Genomic DNA, 14,262 nt, shown 5'->3' on the forward strand with positions numbered 1-14,262 from the left:
GGAGCACCGAGGGAGGTAGGTTATATAGAGATTGGTAAAAAAAAATTAAACTGCTCAGCAATCTCTTCTGCTTTAAAGAGTAGAGCTCCCTGTAGGGATTTAATGCTCTGGACATAGCGGGCGTCTCTTCTCTGTTTAATTCTTTGCATCATGAATTTTGAAGTTTGTTGCCATGAGCAAAGAATTTTTGTTGGGCAGATAGAAAGAACTTGGCTGATCTTTAGTTCGGAAGGTTTTTCAATTCGTTTCTAAGAGAAGAGAGGTCCGCGAGTTGTTGAGCAAGCAGAGATTGTTTATGGGCTTTTTCTAATATGTGTATTTTTGACAGTAATAAGAATAGTTTTTTCTTAGATTACTTTTTAATAAAGGAGCAGAGGCAAATTAGCCTACCTCTGATGTAGACTTTGTGAGCATCCCACAGGACCTGGGAAGACACATCTGGGGTGTTGTTAATGAAAAAATATTCATCCAGGTAGGAGGATATTTGGGATTTATACTTAGCATTACCCAGCAAGGACTCATTGAACCTCCAGTTAAAATTCTTACCTGATCTGGGGGAAGGGCGAACATCACAGAATATTATCCCCAATCTTGGCTGAAGAGCAATATTGTAGGTGTTCTTTGGTGATAAAGATGTAATCTATTCTGCTATACGAGTTGTTTGCTGAGGAGTAAAAAGAATAATCAAGTGCATTGGGATTAAGGTAACGCCAAATATCTAATACCCCTAAGTTAAAAAGTTTGGTATGCATTAGTTTGAGGGCTTTAAAGGGGATGGAGGATTTCCTGGAGGAGGTGTCTATGAGTGGATTGAGGGCCAAGTTGAAATCTCCGGCTATAATTAAAATCCCCTCTCTGAGGGATTCAATTAAAGTAAAAAGGGAGGAGAGCCAGTTAATTTGGTTCGTGTTTGGAGCGTATACATTCACAAATGTGAAGAGGGTTTTTCCCACTAAGCCTTTCAAGATGAGGTATCTACCCTCAGGGTCCTGAGTATGGTATTTGTATTGAAAAGGTAGCCCTTTATGGAATTCAATGCTGACCTCTCTCGAGGCGGCACCCCCAGCCCCACAATGGTACCAGTTGGAAAATTTAGAAAAGGAGAGGTTGGGGTAGTTACCATGCTTAAAATGAGTTTCCTGTAGGAAGACTACTGAGCTCATCTCCTTGTGCAAAAGAGAGAAAATTTGGCATCTCTTGGAGGGTGATCTAGAAACATAGAAACATAGAATGTGTCGGCAGATAAGAACCATTTGGCTCATCTAGTCTGCCCAATATATCTGAATACTATGGATAGCCCCTGGCCCTATCTTATATGAAGGATAGCCATATGCCTATCCCATGCACGCTTAAAACCCTTCACTGTATTTGCAGCTACCACTTCTGCAGGAAGGCTATTCCATGCATCCACTACTCTCTCAGTAAAGTAATACTTCCTTATATTACTTTTAAACCTTTGCCCCTCTAATTTAAAACTGTGTCCTCTTGTGGTAGTTTTTCTTCTTTTAAATATGCTCTCCTCCTTTACCGAGTTGATTCCCTTTATGTATTTAAAAGTTTCTATCATATCCCCTCTGTCTCTTCTTTCTTCCAAGCTATACATGTTAAGGTCCTTTAACCTTTCCTGGTAAGTTTTATCCTGCAATCCATGTACTAGTTTAGTAGCTCTTCTCTGAACTCTCTCTAGAGTATCTATATCCTTCTGGAGATATGGCCTCCAGTACTGCGCACAATACTCCAAGTGAGGTCTCACCAGTGTTCTGTACAGCGGCATAAGCACTTTACTCTTTCTACTGCTTATACCTCTCCCTATACATCCAAGCATTCTGCTGGCATTTCGTGCTGCCCTATTACATTGTCTTCCCACCTTTAAGTCTTCTGAAATAATTACTCCTAAATCCCTTTCCTCAGATACTGAGGTCAGGACTGTGTCAAATATTCTATATTCTGCCCTTGGGTTTTTACGCCCTAGGTGCATTATCTTGCACTTATCCACATTAAATTTCAGTTGCCAGAGTTCTGACCATTCTTCTAGTTTTCCTAAATCCTTTTCCATTTGGCGTTTCCCTCCAGGAACATCAACCCTGTTACATATCTTTGTGTCATCAGCAAAAAGACACACCTTCCCATCGAGGCCTTTTGCAATATCACTTATGAAGATATTAAACAAAATTGGTCCCAGTACAGATCCCTGTGGAACCCCACTGGTAACATGACCTTGTTTTGAATGTTCTCCATTGACTACAACCCTCTGTTGTCTGTCACTCAGCCACTGCCTAATCCACTCAACAATATGGGAGTCCATGCTCAATGACTGCAGTTTATTGATAAGTCTTCTATGTGGGACAGTGTCAAAAGCCTTACTAAAATCTAGATATGCGATGTCTACTGCACCTCCACCGTCTATTATTTTAGTCACCCAGTCAAAAAAATCTATAAGATTTGATTGACATGATCTCCCTGAAGTAAACCCATGTTGTTTTTCATCTTGCAATCCATGGGATTTTAGATGTTCCACAATCCTATCCTTTAATAGGGTTTCCATTAATTTGCCTACTATTGATGTCAGACTCACTGGTCTATAGTTGCTCGATTCCTCCCTACTACCTTTCTTGTGAATGGGCACGACATTTGCCAATTTCCAATCTTCCGGGACGACTCCTGTTACTAATGATTGGTTAAATAAATCTGTTAGCGGTTTTGCCAGCTCACCACTAAGCTCTTTTAATAATTTTGGGTGTATCTCATCAGGCCCCTGTGACTTATTTGTCTTCACCTTAGACAGCAAACTTAGAACATTTTCCTCTGTAAAGATACATGCATCAAATGATTTATTAGTCATCCTTTCTAGTGGAGGTCCTTCTCCTTTTTCTTTTGTAAAAACTGAACAGAAGTATTCATTAAGGCAGTCGGCTAGCCCTTTATTCTCTTCTACATACCTTCCGTCCTTTGTTTTTAATTTAGTTATTCCTTGTTTTAATTTCCTTTTTTCATTTATATATCTGAAGAATGTCTTATCCCCTTTTTTCATAGACTGAGCTAGTTTTTCTTCTGCCTGCGCTTTAGAAGTTCTTATAACTTGCTTGGCCTCTCTCTGCCTAATCTTGTAGATTTCCTTATCTTCATTGCTCTGGGTTTTTTTATAATTCCAAAATGCTAGCTTTTTATTTTTAATGATTTGGGCCACTTCTGCTGAGTACCACAGTGGTCTCTTCCTTTTTTTGCTTTTACTGACAAGTCTAATGCAATTTTCTGTTGCCTTCAATAATGCACCTTTTAAGTAGTCCCATTTCTCCTGGACTCCATGTAATCCGTTCCAGTCTGATAAGGACTCATTTATGACTAATTTCATTTTTGAAAAGTCTGTTTTTCTAAAATCTAAAACTTTTGTTTTTGTGTGGTGAGACTCTTTCACAGTTCTTATATTAAACCACACTGACTGGTGATCACTAGATCCCAAGGTTTCGCCTACAATGACATCATATACCGAATCCCCATTTGTGAATACCAAATCCAAAATGGCCTCCCTCCGGGTTGGCTCCTCAACCACTTGTTGTAGAGATAACCCCAGTAGGGAATTTAGAATATCTGTACTCCTGGTAGAACTTGCTATTTTGGTTTTCCAGTTTATATCTGGAAGATTGAAATCTCCCATAATGATAACTTCTCCTTTCATTGTCATTTTAGCTATTTCTTCAACTAGTAGATCATCTAGTTCTTTAACTTGACCAGGTGGTCTATATATCACACCTACACGAGTTACTGCATGGTTAGCAAACTGCAACGTAACCCAAACTGACTCTATGTTGGCCTCACCAACTTGTATTAGGTTAGATTTAATGCTATCTTTCACATACAGGGCCACTCCTCCTCCTTTCTTGCCTTCTCTGTCTCTTCTGTATAAAGAGTACCCTGGTATGGTTATGTCCCAGTCATTTCTTTCATTAAACCATGTCTCCGTAACAGCCACTAAATCTACATTCTCAGATGCCATTATTGACCCAAGTTCATTGATTTTTTTTACCTAAACTGCGAGCATTTGTAGACAGGACTCTGAGCTTATCATTTCTTAACCTCTGTGCTTCTGACCTGTTCTGGCATTGTTTCGGGGGGCAATTGGACTCTTTTATTTTCACTCTTTTGCCCCCCTTCCTAGTTTAAATACTCTTCCGCAAATTCTTGGAGTTGTTCACTAAGTACATTTGTTCCTTTGAGAGAAAGATGCAAGCCATCTTTTTTGTACAGTTCCTTTCTATTCCAAGTAGAGCTATCATGAGAAACAAAGCCAAATCCTTGCTCTTGACACCATTTACCAAGCCATATGTTGAACTCCTTTATGCACCTCTGCCTATCATTCTGAACATTATGCACAGGCAGAACTTCAGAAAATGAAATGGTGGATGCAAAATCCTGTACGTCATTACCAAGTGTGATAAAAGATTTTTTCACCTCTGACACTTCATTGCAAGCCAGGTCATTTGTCCCTAGATGGACAAGAACATCCACGTCCCCTTCCTGCTTTGCTTGCTTAACAATATTAATAATACGTCTTCTATCTCTTCTAGCAGTAGCCCCAGGGAGACATCTCACAAAACCATTTTCTTTAAGCTTTACACTTCTTATGATTGAATCACCCAGCAACAGCTGCTTCCTTTGAGACTTCACTTTATCTTTTTTGTTGCATACATTATACATAGGAGTCGATGGTTTCTCACCCTCTGTGCTTGAGTCCATATCCATGTTGTCCTTACATTCTGAGAGTGCTGCAAATGAATTATGGAGAACCACGGACTGTGGGACATGTCTTCTATCCACCACTCTAAGTCTTCCAGAACCTACATTAACCCATCTGCCATTTCTGGTGGTCCTCTGTGGCAGTGGCATTGCAGCAGTCCTAGCTGGAGTTTGTTTAACAGATAATTTAAATATTTCAGATTTTAAAAATGCAATTTCCTGCTGCAGTAAGGAGAACTGTCTACAGATCTGACAGCATCCGAATCTCCAAAGAGTGGAACATGAAATAAATGCACAACAATTCCTGCACTGAACCAAGTCTGCCATTTTAAACAGGAGAAAAAAAAAAAATAATAATAATATTAATTTGTAAGTTTAAATCAAACAAATCTTACCTTTTTTTTTTGTATTGTTTCCACCTTCCAGCCTACCTCCTGACTATCTCCTGCAATATCTCTTTACTGTACTTAATGTAGTACTTGAAGGTAGTACTTGCAGCTAATGAATTAGGCCAGCTAATGAGTCTGTCTCTATATATACACACACTGCTTCCCAAACTCCTCCCCCAGCAACAAATGTAACACCTTAGTGAGCTAGGCTCATTAGCAAACGCACAATAGCAAACAGCTGACCAAATTCCTTACCTCTTTTCAAGCAATGGTCAGAAAAAAACAACACAGATGAGCCAGATGCAGACTCTAAGCCAATCTCTTGCAGTATGTCTTCAATCTCTTCAGTCTCCTGCAATATCTCTTTACTGTACTTAATGTAGTACTTGAAGGTAGTACTTGCAGCTAATGAATTAGGCCAGCTAATGAGTCTGTCTCTATATATACACACACTTGAAAGCGCGCCTGGTTTGTCTGTGGGTGAACCTCCGGCCGGGCAACCACTGAAGACCAATACACGTTGATAGGTTTAAAATGGTTGTTCCTTTATTCTGACATCGTAGACAATTTATAGATACAAACCACAAGATTACCATACAAACCACAAGATTATCATATACCTCCCCTAAGCTTATACAACCAAAGTAAAAAAAGTCATGATAATTTCCAAGAAACAAGGTACATATGTGACGCATCTATAATTCTTAGTATTCAGATATCTAACCACAATCTTTGTTGATTTCAGCTTTGTTCAAATATTTCTCGGAATTATCTTTGTTTATCTTGTACCATCTTGTACCAACATTTACCTGAGCAAACGTTTTTTTACTTATCTAAACCACAGGTGAACGTCAATATACAAAAAATGCTTATATATATGTATATAACTCGTATTGCAGTAAATGTAAAATATATGTCTAATGCACATGTTAGATATATGTGTAACAGGTATATATGTGCATATATATGTTTCTGCAGCTATGATGCCATGCATTCGGCATTTCTCTCTTCATGTACCTCTATCATAAATGTGGTCTTTTTTGCTAAAGCATGCATATCTCTTTCTAGCCATGCGGTTTTAAGCTTCAGACAGCCATTTCCTTTTAGCTTGTGTTGCTAGACCTCATTTCCTGTTTAGCTTGTGTTACTAGACCTTGCTGTCATAAGAGTATAAAATATTTCCTTTAAAGAAGAACTCTGCATATTTAATACAAGCATATAAAGCTGAATTAATATATATATGTGAACGTGTGTGGATACAGACATAATTTCCTTACAATCCCCTCTTTGATCATATTGAATTCCCATTCCATATGATCACTCCTTATACCACACACCAATTCTCGGTATCTTTCTCAGGGTACTTCCCTTTTTAAGGGTGACATATTCACAGTTTCATTCTCTGAATCATCTGCTTACTAAACGGTTCAGGAAAGTTTTGATCTTTCAAGTCCTCAGTTTCTAGTTCATTGGTATACTCTCTGAACATAAATTCTTCCTCATACAAGTCCTGCATAGTGTTTGGATCCTCTGGACAAAGTGGTTTTGGATAGCCTTTTAGCCATCGCTCATATCTACTTTGCAGGCTTGGGGGTATGATCAAAGTCATTTCCTTTGAAGGCATCTTGTCCGAAGGACTCATGTTTGTCCTTCTGGTGTCTTCTTGAGCCGGCTGGCGTGTATCCACTGTGGACTCTGGTCAGTAAGGACAGCCGTTCGAGCCACTCTTAGAACCTCAAATGGACCTTGGTATATTGGACCAGTCTTGTGGAGGGCAGCTAGTTGTTTCACCAGAACTTTGTCTCCGGGCAAGAATGGATGAGTTGGATCTGTGGAAAGAGGAGGAAAGGTGATAGCAACCTTATCATAATTTTATGAGAGTATACCTACCAAGTGTTTCACGTACTGTTCCTGCAAGGCAAAAATGTTACTGTCAGTATTCAGTTCCTCGCGGGTATTAGGGGGTCGACCGAATAACACTTCATAAGGTGACCACCCTGTTTGTTTATTTGGTGTCGTTCTTATTTGGTAGAGAATGGCGGGTAGAAATTTCAGCCAATCTTTCAATGTTCCTGAAGTAGCCTTTTTTAACCTATCCTTAATGGTTCTGTTCATTCTTTCCACTACTCCTGCGCTTTGGGGGTGGTAGACTATATTGAGTTTCCACTGGAAACCCAAAATCTTTGTCAGTTCTTGTATTAGTTTGGATTGGAAAGCAGGTCCCTGATCTGAATGAATTACCCGAGGGAGTCCATACAGTGAAATCCATTGATTTATCAATGCTCTAGCTGTCACACCAGCTGTTTCTCCTGAAGTAGGTATGGCTACACACCATCCGGAGAACCTACAGACTATTACAAGCAGATATCTTATATTCCCGGGTTGCTTTGGCATGTGTGTGTAATCTATCTGCAAATCTTGCAGAGGGCCTGTAGGGGGTGGTAGATTCCCATGTCTTCCGTGTGCTTTTCCTTGAACATTATTCTGTGCACAAGTCATGCATGAGTCGACCAGATCGTCTATCAATCTCTGCAATTGGTGTGTACAGAACAGTGACTTGTAATGTTCTGATATGTACTGTTTTCCTAAATGTCCAGGACCATGAAGATAAGATATTAGGAGCGGTGCTGATGCAGTAGGAACCCCCAATATCCGATCTTTTGTCCACATACCTGTACCTGTCGTCTGCAGTCCCTGAGATCTCCAGTACTTGATGTCCTCACTGGTAGACTGTTTCTGAAGTTGATATACTACTGACTCCCAGTTTTCACTTTCAAAGTCTGTCATCAATAATAACTTATTTTCCCTTCTCGTGTCTCTCTTGGCTGCCATTTTTGCTGCTCTGTCTGCTAGGTTGTTTCCCATAGCTTAATAATCTCCTTTTGCAGAGTGTCCTTTCACTTTTATCACACTTATGGCTTCTGGTAATTGAATTGCATGTAGCAAGTGATCTATGTATTTCTGATTCGCTACCTTCTTCCCGTCTGCTGAGATATATCCCCTATTTTTCCATATTAATGCATAATCATGCACTGTTCCAAATGCATAGCTACTATCAGTATAAATATTCACTTTGTGTCCTGCGAATATTTCACAGGCTCTTGTGAGCGCTACCAACTCAGCTTGTTGTGCTGAAGTTGTGACAATTGGTTCAGCTTCTATCACTTGATTTGGGAGCATGACTACTGCGTAACCTGTTTGGTATGTCCTGTCATCTGGTCTTGTGCATGATCCATCCACAAAAACATCTATACTGCCAGTCTGTGGTGTGTCCTTTAAATCCTCCCTAGGTGTTGTGCATGACAAGATTATTTTATCACATCTGTGTTCAGGTATTGGGTCTACTTGTTCGTCAGAACCTTCACGCTTAAGTCTCAAAAGTGTATGCAAAAATCTTATCACTGGTGAGGTGTCTGGACATGTCTTTATCAACAGGTTTGCCGTACTGAGTAATATGGTCTCATATCCGGACAGTCTCTGAGCTGTCATGTGTTGTGTGGTCATGTTTTGAAGGAGGGACAAGACTGTATGAGTGGTGAAAAGTTCCATTATATTTCCATGGACTATCTTAGTAGCATCCTTTACTGACATAGCCGCGGCTGCTAATGCTTGGAGACAGTGAGGCATTCCAAGAACTACAGGAGGTAATTTTCTCGATAGGTATGAAACTGGCCTGTTTTTCCCCCCATGTGTTTGTGTCAAAACCGCTGCATAGGTTTCTCCTGATACCACGCAGTATAATTGGAATGGCTTTCCATAATCTGCCAGGGCCAAGGCTGGGGCTTGGGTCAGGGACCGAATCAATCTCTCAAAGGCTTCTACTCTGTCCTCTGTCCACTCCACTACCTTTGGTGCTTCTGTGAGTGTAGTTTTTCTTAGGATTGAATCCCAATGGGAGCAATCGGGAATCCACTGCCTACAATACACTATTGACCCTAGAAAGGACAGCATTGTAGCTTTGTCCCTCGGCCTGCTTAGGGAGGTCACTGCCTTGACTCTAGCGGGTGAGATCTTTCTCTCTCCTGCCTCTATTATGCACCCCAGATACTCTACCTGGGTACTTGCATATTGGATTTTCTTCTTCGAGGCCAGGTGTCCTTTGCTTGCCAAGTGGTCTAATAAACTCTGTGAATCTATTTCGCATGCTTCTAACTCCGAATTGGAGAGTAAAAGGTCGTCTGTGTACTGTATTAAGGTGGGTCCCCTCTTTGGTTCCCAATCTTCCAATGTAGCCTTTAATACAATAGAAAAGGCTGCTGGGCTATCCCCAAGACCTTGTGGGAGACGGGTCCAAGTCACCTGACCATTATCAGCCCACTGAAAAGCAAAAAGATTTTGTGCATCCCAAGCCACTGGTATGGAAAAGAACGCATTACTGAGGTCAACTACAGTGTAGTATCTGGATCCTGCAGGAATGGCCCCAAACACAGCTGTAAGATCTGCCACCAAGGGGGGAAGTGGGATAATTGCCTTGTTTACCTTCCTTAGATCCTGTACCAGCCTCCATGTGCCATTAGCCTTTTTTACAGGATTTATCGGGGAATTCCAGGGACTGACAATTTTCCTAAGAATTCCCATCTGCAAGTATTTCTCAATTTGTGGCTTTATACCCTCTAACTTTTCCTCACTCAATGGGTATTGTTTTTGAAAGGTTGGCATAACCCCCTCCTTCAAACAGGGCCGGTAGGGCTCACAGTTAATCCTTCCTACTGAGTCTTTACATTTTGCCCAGATTGGATGATTTTCCAGGGACATTGGTATGCTTAAAAAGAACCCATTCATGTCACGTCTCTTTGGGTTTGTCAGGTCACATTTCATTGAGGTTGCTGTCAGTCTTCCTTTTTTGTCAAAGACTAATGAAATCTGTAATGCTGCCATTAAATCCCTTCCTAATAGGCAAACGGGGCATTCTAGTAGGACTGCAAAAGACATGTGCGTCACTAGTTCCCCCGTAAGAGTACAAACCGGGAGCGGTGCTGTCACCTTATGTATCACTGTCGTCCCATTTATACCCATAGAACTTCCTTCGGTGCATTTATCATTAATGAAGTCTTATTTTGTTTACACTTGAAGTCGTTGCTCCGGTGTCAAGTAACAAATTAACTTTAATACCATCAATTTGCAGTATTACTTGTGGTAAGACTTGCCAATCAGTTGGAACAAAATGCATGATGAAGGATGGGACTCGTTCTGGGCACCCCTAATAGTAATTGTTCCCCCGTGGGGACGGGTACTGTTCATGCTCAGACCACCTCTGTAAGTCTGATTGCAAATTGGGTTGTCTACTCCCCCCATCCTGTGCTGGCCAGTGTATGTTAATACGATCTCCCTGGGGTTGTCTTCTTGTCATTTCTTGCTGTCTTTCCTGTTGTCTGGGCCCCCCTCGGTAGTCAGAGGCGCCTCTCCCTCTGTATTCTCTCCTATCTTCATCTCTCACCTTTGGACATTCCCGCCTCCAGTGACCTAGACTCCCACAAATGAAACAGCCCTGTCTCTGATTTCTTTCTACTCTTCCCAGGTAATCTGCCTGGCCCCTACTTCTCGGACCTCTTCTATTATTCCTTCCCCGGGAGAAACCTGACATCATCATGTAATTGCTTTCCCCACCTGACAATATAGACTCCTGTTGTATGTCCTGCTGCACTAACAATGGAAATACTCCTCCCTTTTGATTGAAAACACCAGAGGCCGAGCGTTTTGCTATGTCATCCATAAATTCTGTCACTGATTGAGTAAGCCATTCGTTATTCACTAATTTTATTAGCTGCGTTGTCTTAGGGTCCCCATTTGTCATACTTGTAGTCTTGAACAATTCAGGTGAATTCATTCCTGTACTACTGTAGAGGTCCAACAGTCTCTTACAGAAACTATAAAAATCCTCTTTCGGCTCTTGTTTTGTATTTAGCATTGTGTGTAAGCCTGAATCCCCTTTGTATCTTTTCATCCATTCTACTCCTATCTTATCCCAAAACTTCTTCCAAATCTTGGGGCCATCTTTCTCTCCTACCTCCCTAACTTCTTTTTCTGATGCCCTCATTATCTTTTCTGGATCGATTTGAGAGCCAGTGTCTGGGTCTATGGCTGAGAGTATTATCTGAATATCCTCCAAAGTTAAATGGCTCCCTGCGGTATATTTCTGCAGAAACATAGCTGCTGCTCTAGGGTCCTTTTTTGGATTGGGGCACATATCTTTCAGTTCCTTCATTAATCCTAAAGGAAGAGGGATATGGACTTCAGTGCTACCCACAGTAATCATGGGAAGCCGCAGTTGTGTGCCTTCCCTATCCCCTTCCTCAGGTATTAGAGTGAGTTTGGAAAATTCATCTGTTAGGGGTTGGATTACTCCAGGTATTCTAGGACTGGAGGTTGCCAGGGGAATTCCATGTTCTAAACTGTCCGCTTCTATCTGTGTTTCAATTCCTGTTGTCCTCCTACCGTACTCTTCCTGAGCCCTGGTTTCCCAGTCCTTTTTCACCCTCCAGTACTCCTGTCTTAATTTTTCTATCTCGGTCAGCAGCTGTTTTTTTTTTGTTAGTCACAGCTCTGGTTCTGCCACACTCTCCTCCCAAAATGCCCTTTAATTCATCTATCTGTTCCTCACTAGGAAGGTCTGTATCATCTGGGTCCTCGTGATCATATATGACGGGAAAGACATCCTGAAGGGGAAGTTGTTTAATGTAGACTATGTCTGTCCTTAGTTTATCCCTCAGTTGAATCAGCTCATGTACATAACTGCCCATGCTTTCTCTATATTCAATTCTTTTTTCCTTAGCCTGTTTGACTTGTGGAGTCACATCTGCTTGTTCCATAAGTGCTGCTGCCACTATAACTGCAGTACTTAAAAGGGAATCTCTATCCCCCAAATCCGGGTACAGTCCAGTTCTCTTTTGATTCTCACCAGAAAATAATAATAATTCTGGTGCGGTTGCTTGTTTTGGACAGGGGACCTTATCATAAGGGTCTTGTAGCATGTCCTCTGTAGGGACAGCTGGGAGTATTGCCTTTTGTGGTTCTGATACCGTCACGTCATATGCCGGTGGCTTTTCTGACAAGGAGGGCAGAATTTCTGACCATGGAACTTCTTCCCTTTTATTAATTGTCCCCCTGTTCTGTTTTAAGTATATGTGATGGGTTGGTGGAAATCTCTTTCTGTACTCTTTTAATGCCTTCTCCCATTTTTTAAAACATGTTTTCATATAATCTTCATCCCAGGCACCAACGGGATAGTTATATTTTGGGTGAAGCCCCACCATTTTTTTAACCTCTTCCCAGTCACCTTCATTGCGAGGACCCACATCGCTGATCTGCGTAATACACAGTTGCTGACTGCGGTCACAGATATTTACCCAAAATGGATCAGTTACACTAATCCCACAGGTGCCTGATACAAAATGTAACGATGTGGGTCTGGTCTCTGGCTCACCATCCAGATCCTTTCCCACGCCGTTACCCATAATGTTTAATGAAATTGACAATGAACTCTATACATATATATTCAAGCAGCAAACAATGAAGTGGAAATAGCAGCAATTAGCAGAAAGTAATTGTGTTAGTACTGTTATGTTGAGAATCAATTAAGCCAGCACAATCAGATTTTCCACTAGCACAATATTCTTATAACACGTGTAAAATATCCTATATGGGCAACACCATTTACGAACTTAATAGACTGCAGTAATCAATGTCACTTTCCAAGTTTTAACTGTACAGTTATGTTCAATAAACAATTCACTCCACAGACAATCCTAGTGAGTTAGAAACCAACATCTGCATTCAGATGTATGCGTTTCCCTCACCTTTTTCCATATGTATTCCTTTTCCTTATACATATATTCCGGGTACCTTGTTTCACATAAATCCAGAGTTATCCTTTAACTCAATCACATAAATCCAGAGTTATCCTTTAACTCAATAAACCGTCAAATGAGAGACTAATTCTCACTTGAAAAATCCCTGCCAACGTTCGAAGAGACTAGTTCTACATTCGAAAAATTCCCTGCCATCAATATGATGTCTGTTCCTGGAACAACATCCCCTGCCAACCACTGTGCCTATAGGAGACGCCGCTCCTATCAGGATACGCAGAACACTGAGTGCTGCCTCGTGTCTGTCCCACAGTCCTATGAACACTAAACTAACCTGCCATCACTAACCTGCCATCCAGTATACATCAGACATTCACCGTATCCAGGGGAGAAACATTCCAACCAACATAAGTAGTGGCAGAAATTATTTACTTACCTAGATAGTCAGTGAACCATCCTCTGCTACCAATTGAAAGCGCGCCTGGTTTGTCTGTGGGTGAACCTCCGGCCGGGCAACCACTGAAGACCAATACACGTTGATAGGTTTAAAATGGTTGTTCCTTTATTCTGACATCGTAGACAATTTATAGATACAAACCACAAGATTACCATACAAACCACAAGATTATCATATACCTCCCCTAAGCTTATACAACCAAAGTAAAAAAAGTCATGATAATTTCCAAGAAACAAGGTACATATGTGACGCATCTATAATTCTTAGTATTCAGATATCTAACCACAATCTTTGTTGATTTCAGCTTTGTTCAAATATTTCTCGGAATTATCTTTGTTTATCTTGTACCATCTTGTACCAACATTTACCTGAGCAAACGTTTTTTTACTTATCTAAACCACAGGTGAACGTCAATATACAAAAAATGCTTATATATATGTATATAACTCGTATTGCAGTAAATGTAAAATATATGTCTAATGCACATGTTAGATATATGTGTAACAGGTATATATGTGCATATATATGTTTCTGCAGCTATGATGCCATGCATTCGGCATTTCTCTCTTCATGTACCTCTATCATAAATGTGGTCTTTTTTGCTAAAGCATGCATATCTCTTTCTAGCCATGCGGTTTTAAGCTTCAGACAGCCATTTCCTTTTAGCTTGTGTTGCTAGACCTCATTTCCTGTTTAGCTTGTGTTACTAGACCTTGCTGTCATGTACTCTTGTAAGAGTATAAAATATTTCCTTTAAAGAAGAACTCTGCATATTTAATGCAAGCATATAAAGCTGAATTAATATATATATGTGAACGTGTGTGGATACAGACATAATTTCCTTACAACACTGCTTCCCAAACTCCTCCCCCAGCAA

General features: G+C 40.7%; 1 long non-coding RNA gene across 1 annotated transcript; it reads right to left on the reverse strand.

Moving 5' to 3' along the window:
• Positions 1 to 12,721: 12,721 nt before the first annotated feature.
• Positions 12,722 to 12,917, reverse strand: LOC121004631. Its single transcript, XR_005779797.1, has 2 exons — positions 12,827 to 12,917; positions 12,722 to 12,758 (listed from the first exon to the last, which is right to left on the reverse strand). It is a non-coding gene; the product is annotated as an uncharacterized LOC121004631 (long non-coding RNA).
• Between the last annotated feature and the right edge of the window lie 1,345 nt (positions 12,918 to 14,262).

Source organism: Bufo bufo, chromosome 6 (genome assembly GCF_905171765.1).
Source record: "Bufo bufo chromosome 6, aBufBuf1.1, whole genome shotgun sequence".
NCBI lineage: Eukaryota > Metazoa > Chordata > Amphibia > Anura > Bufonidae > Bufo > Bufo bufo.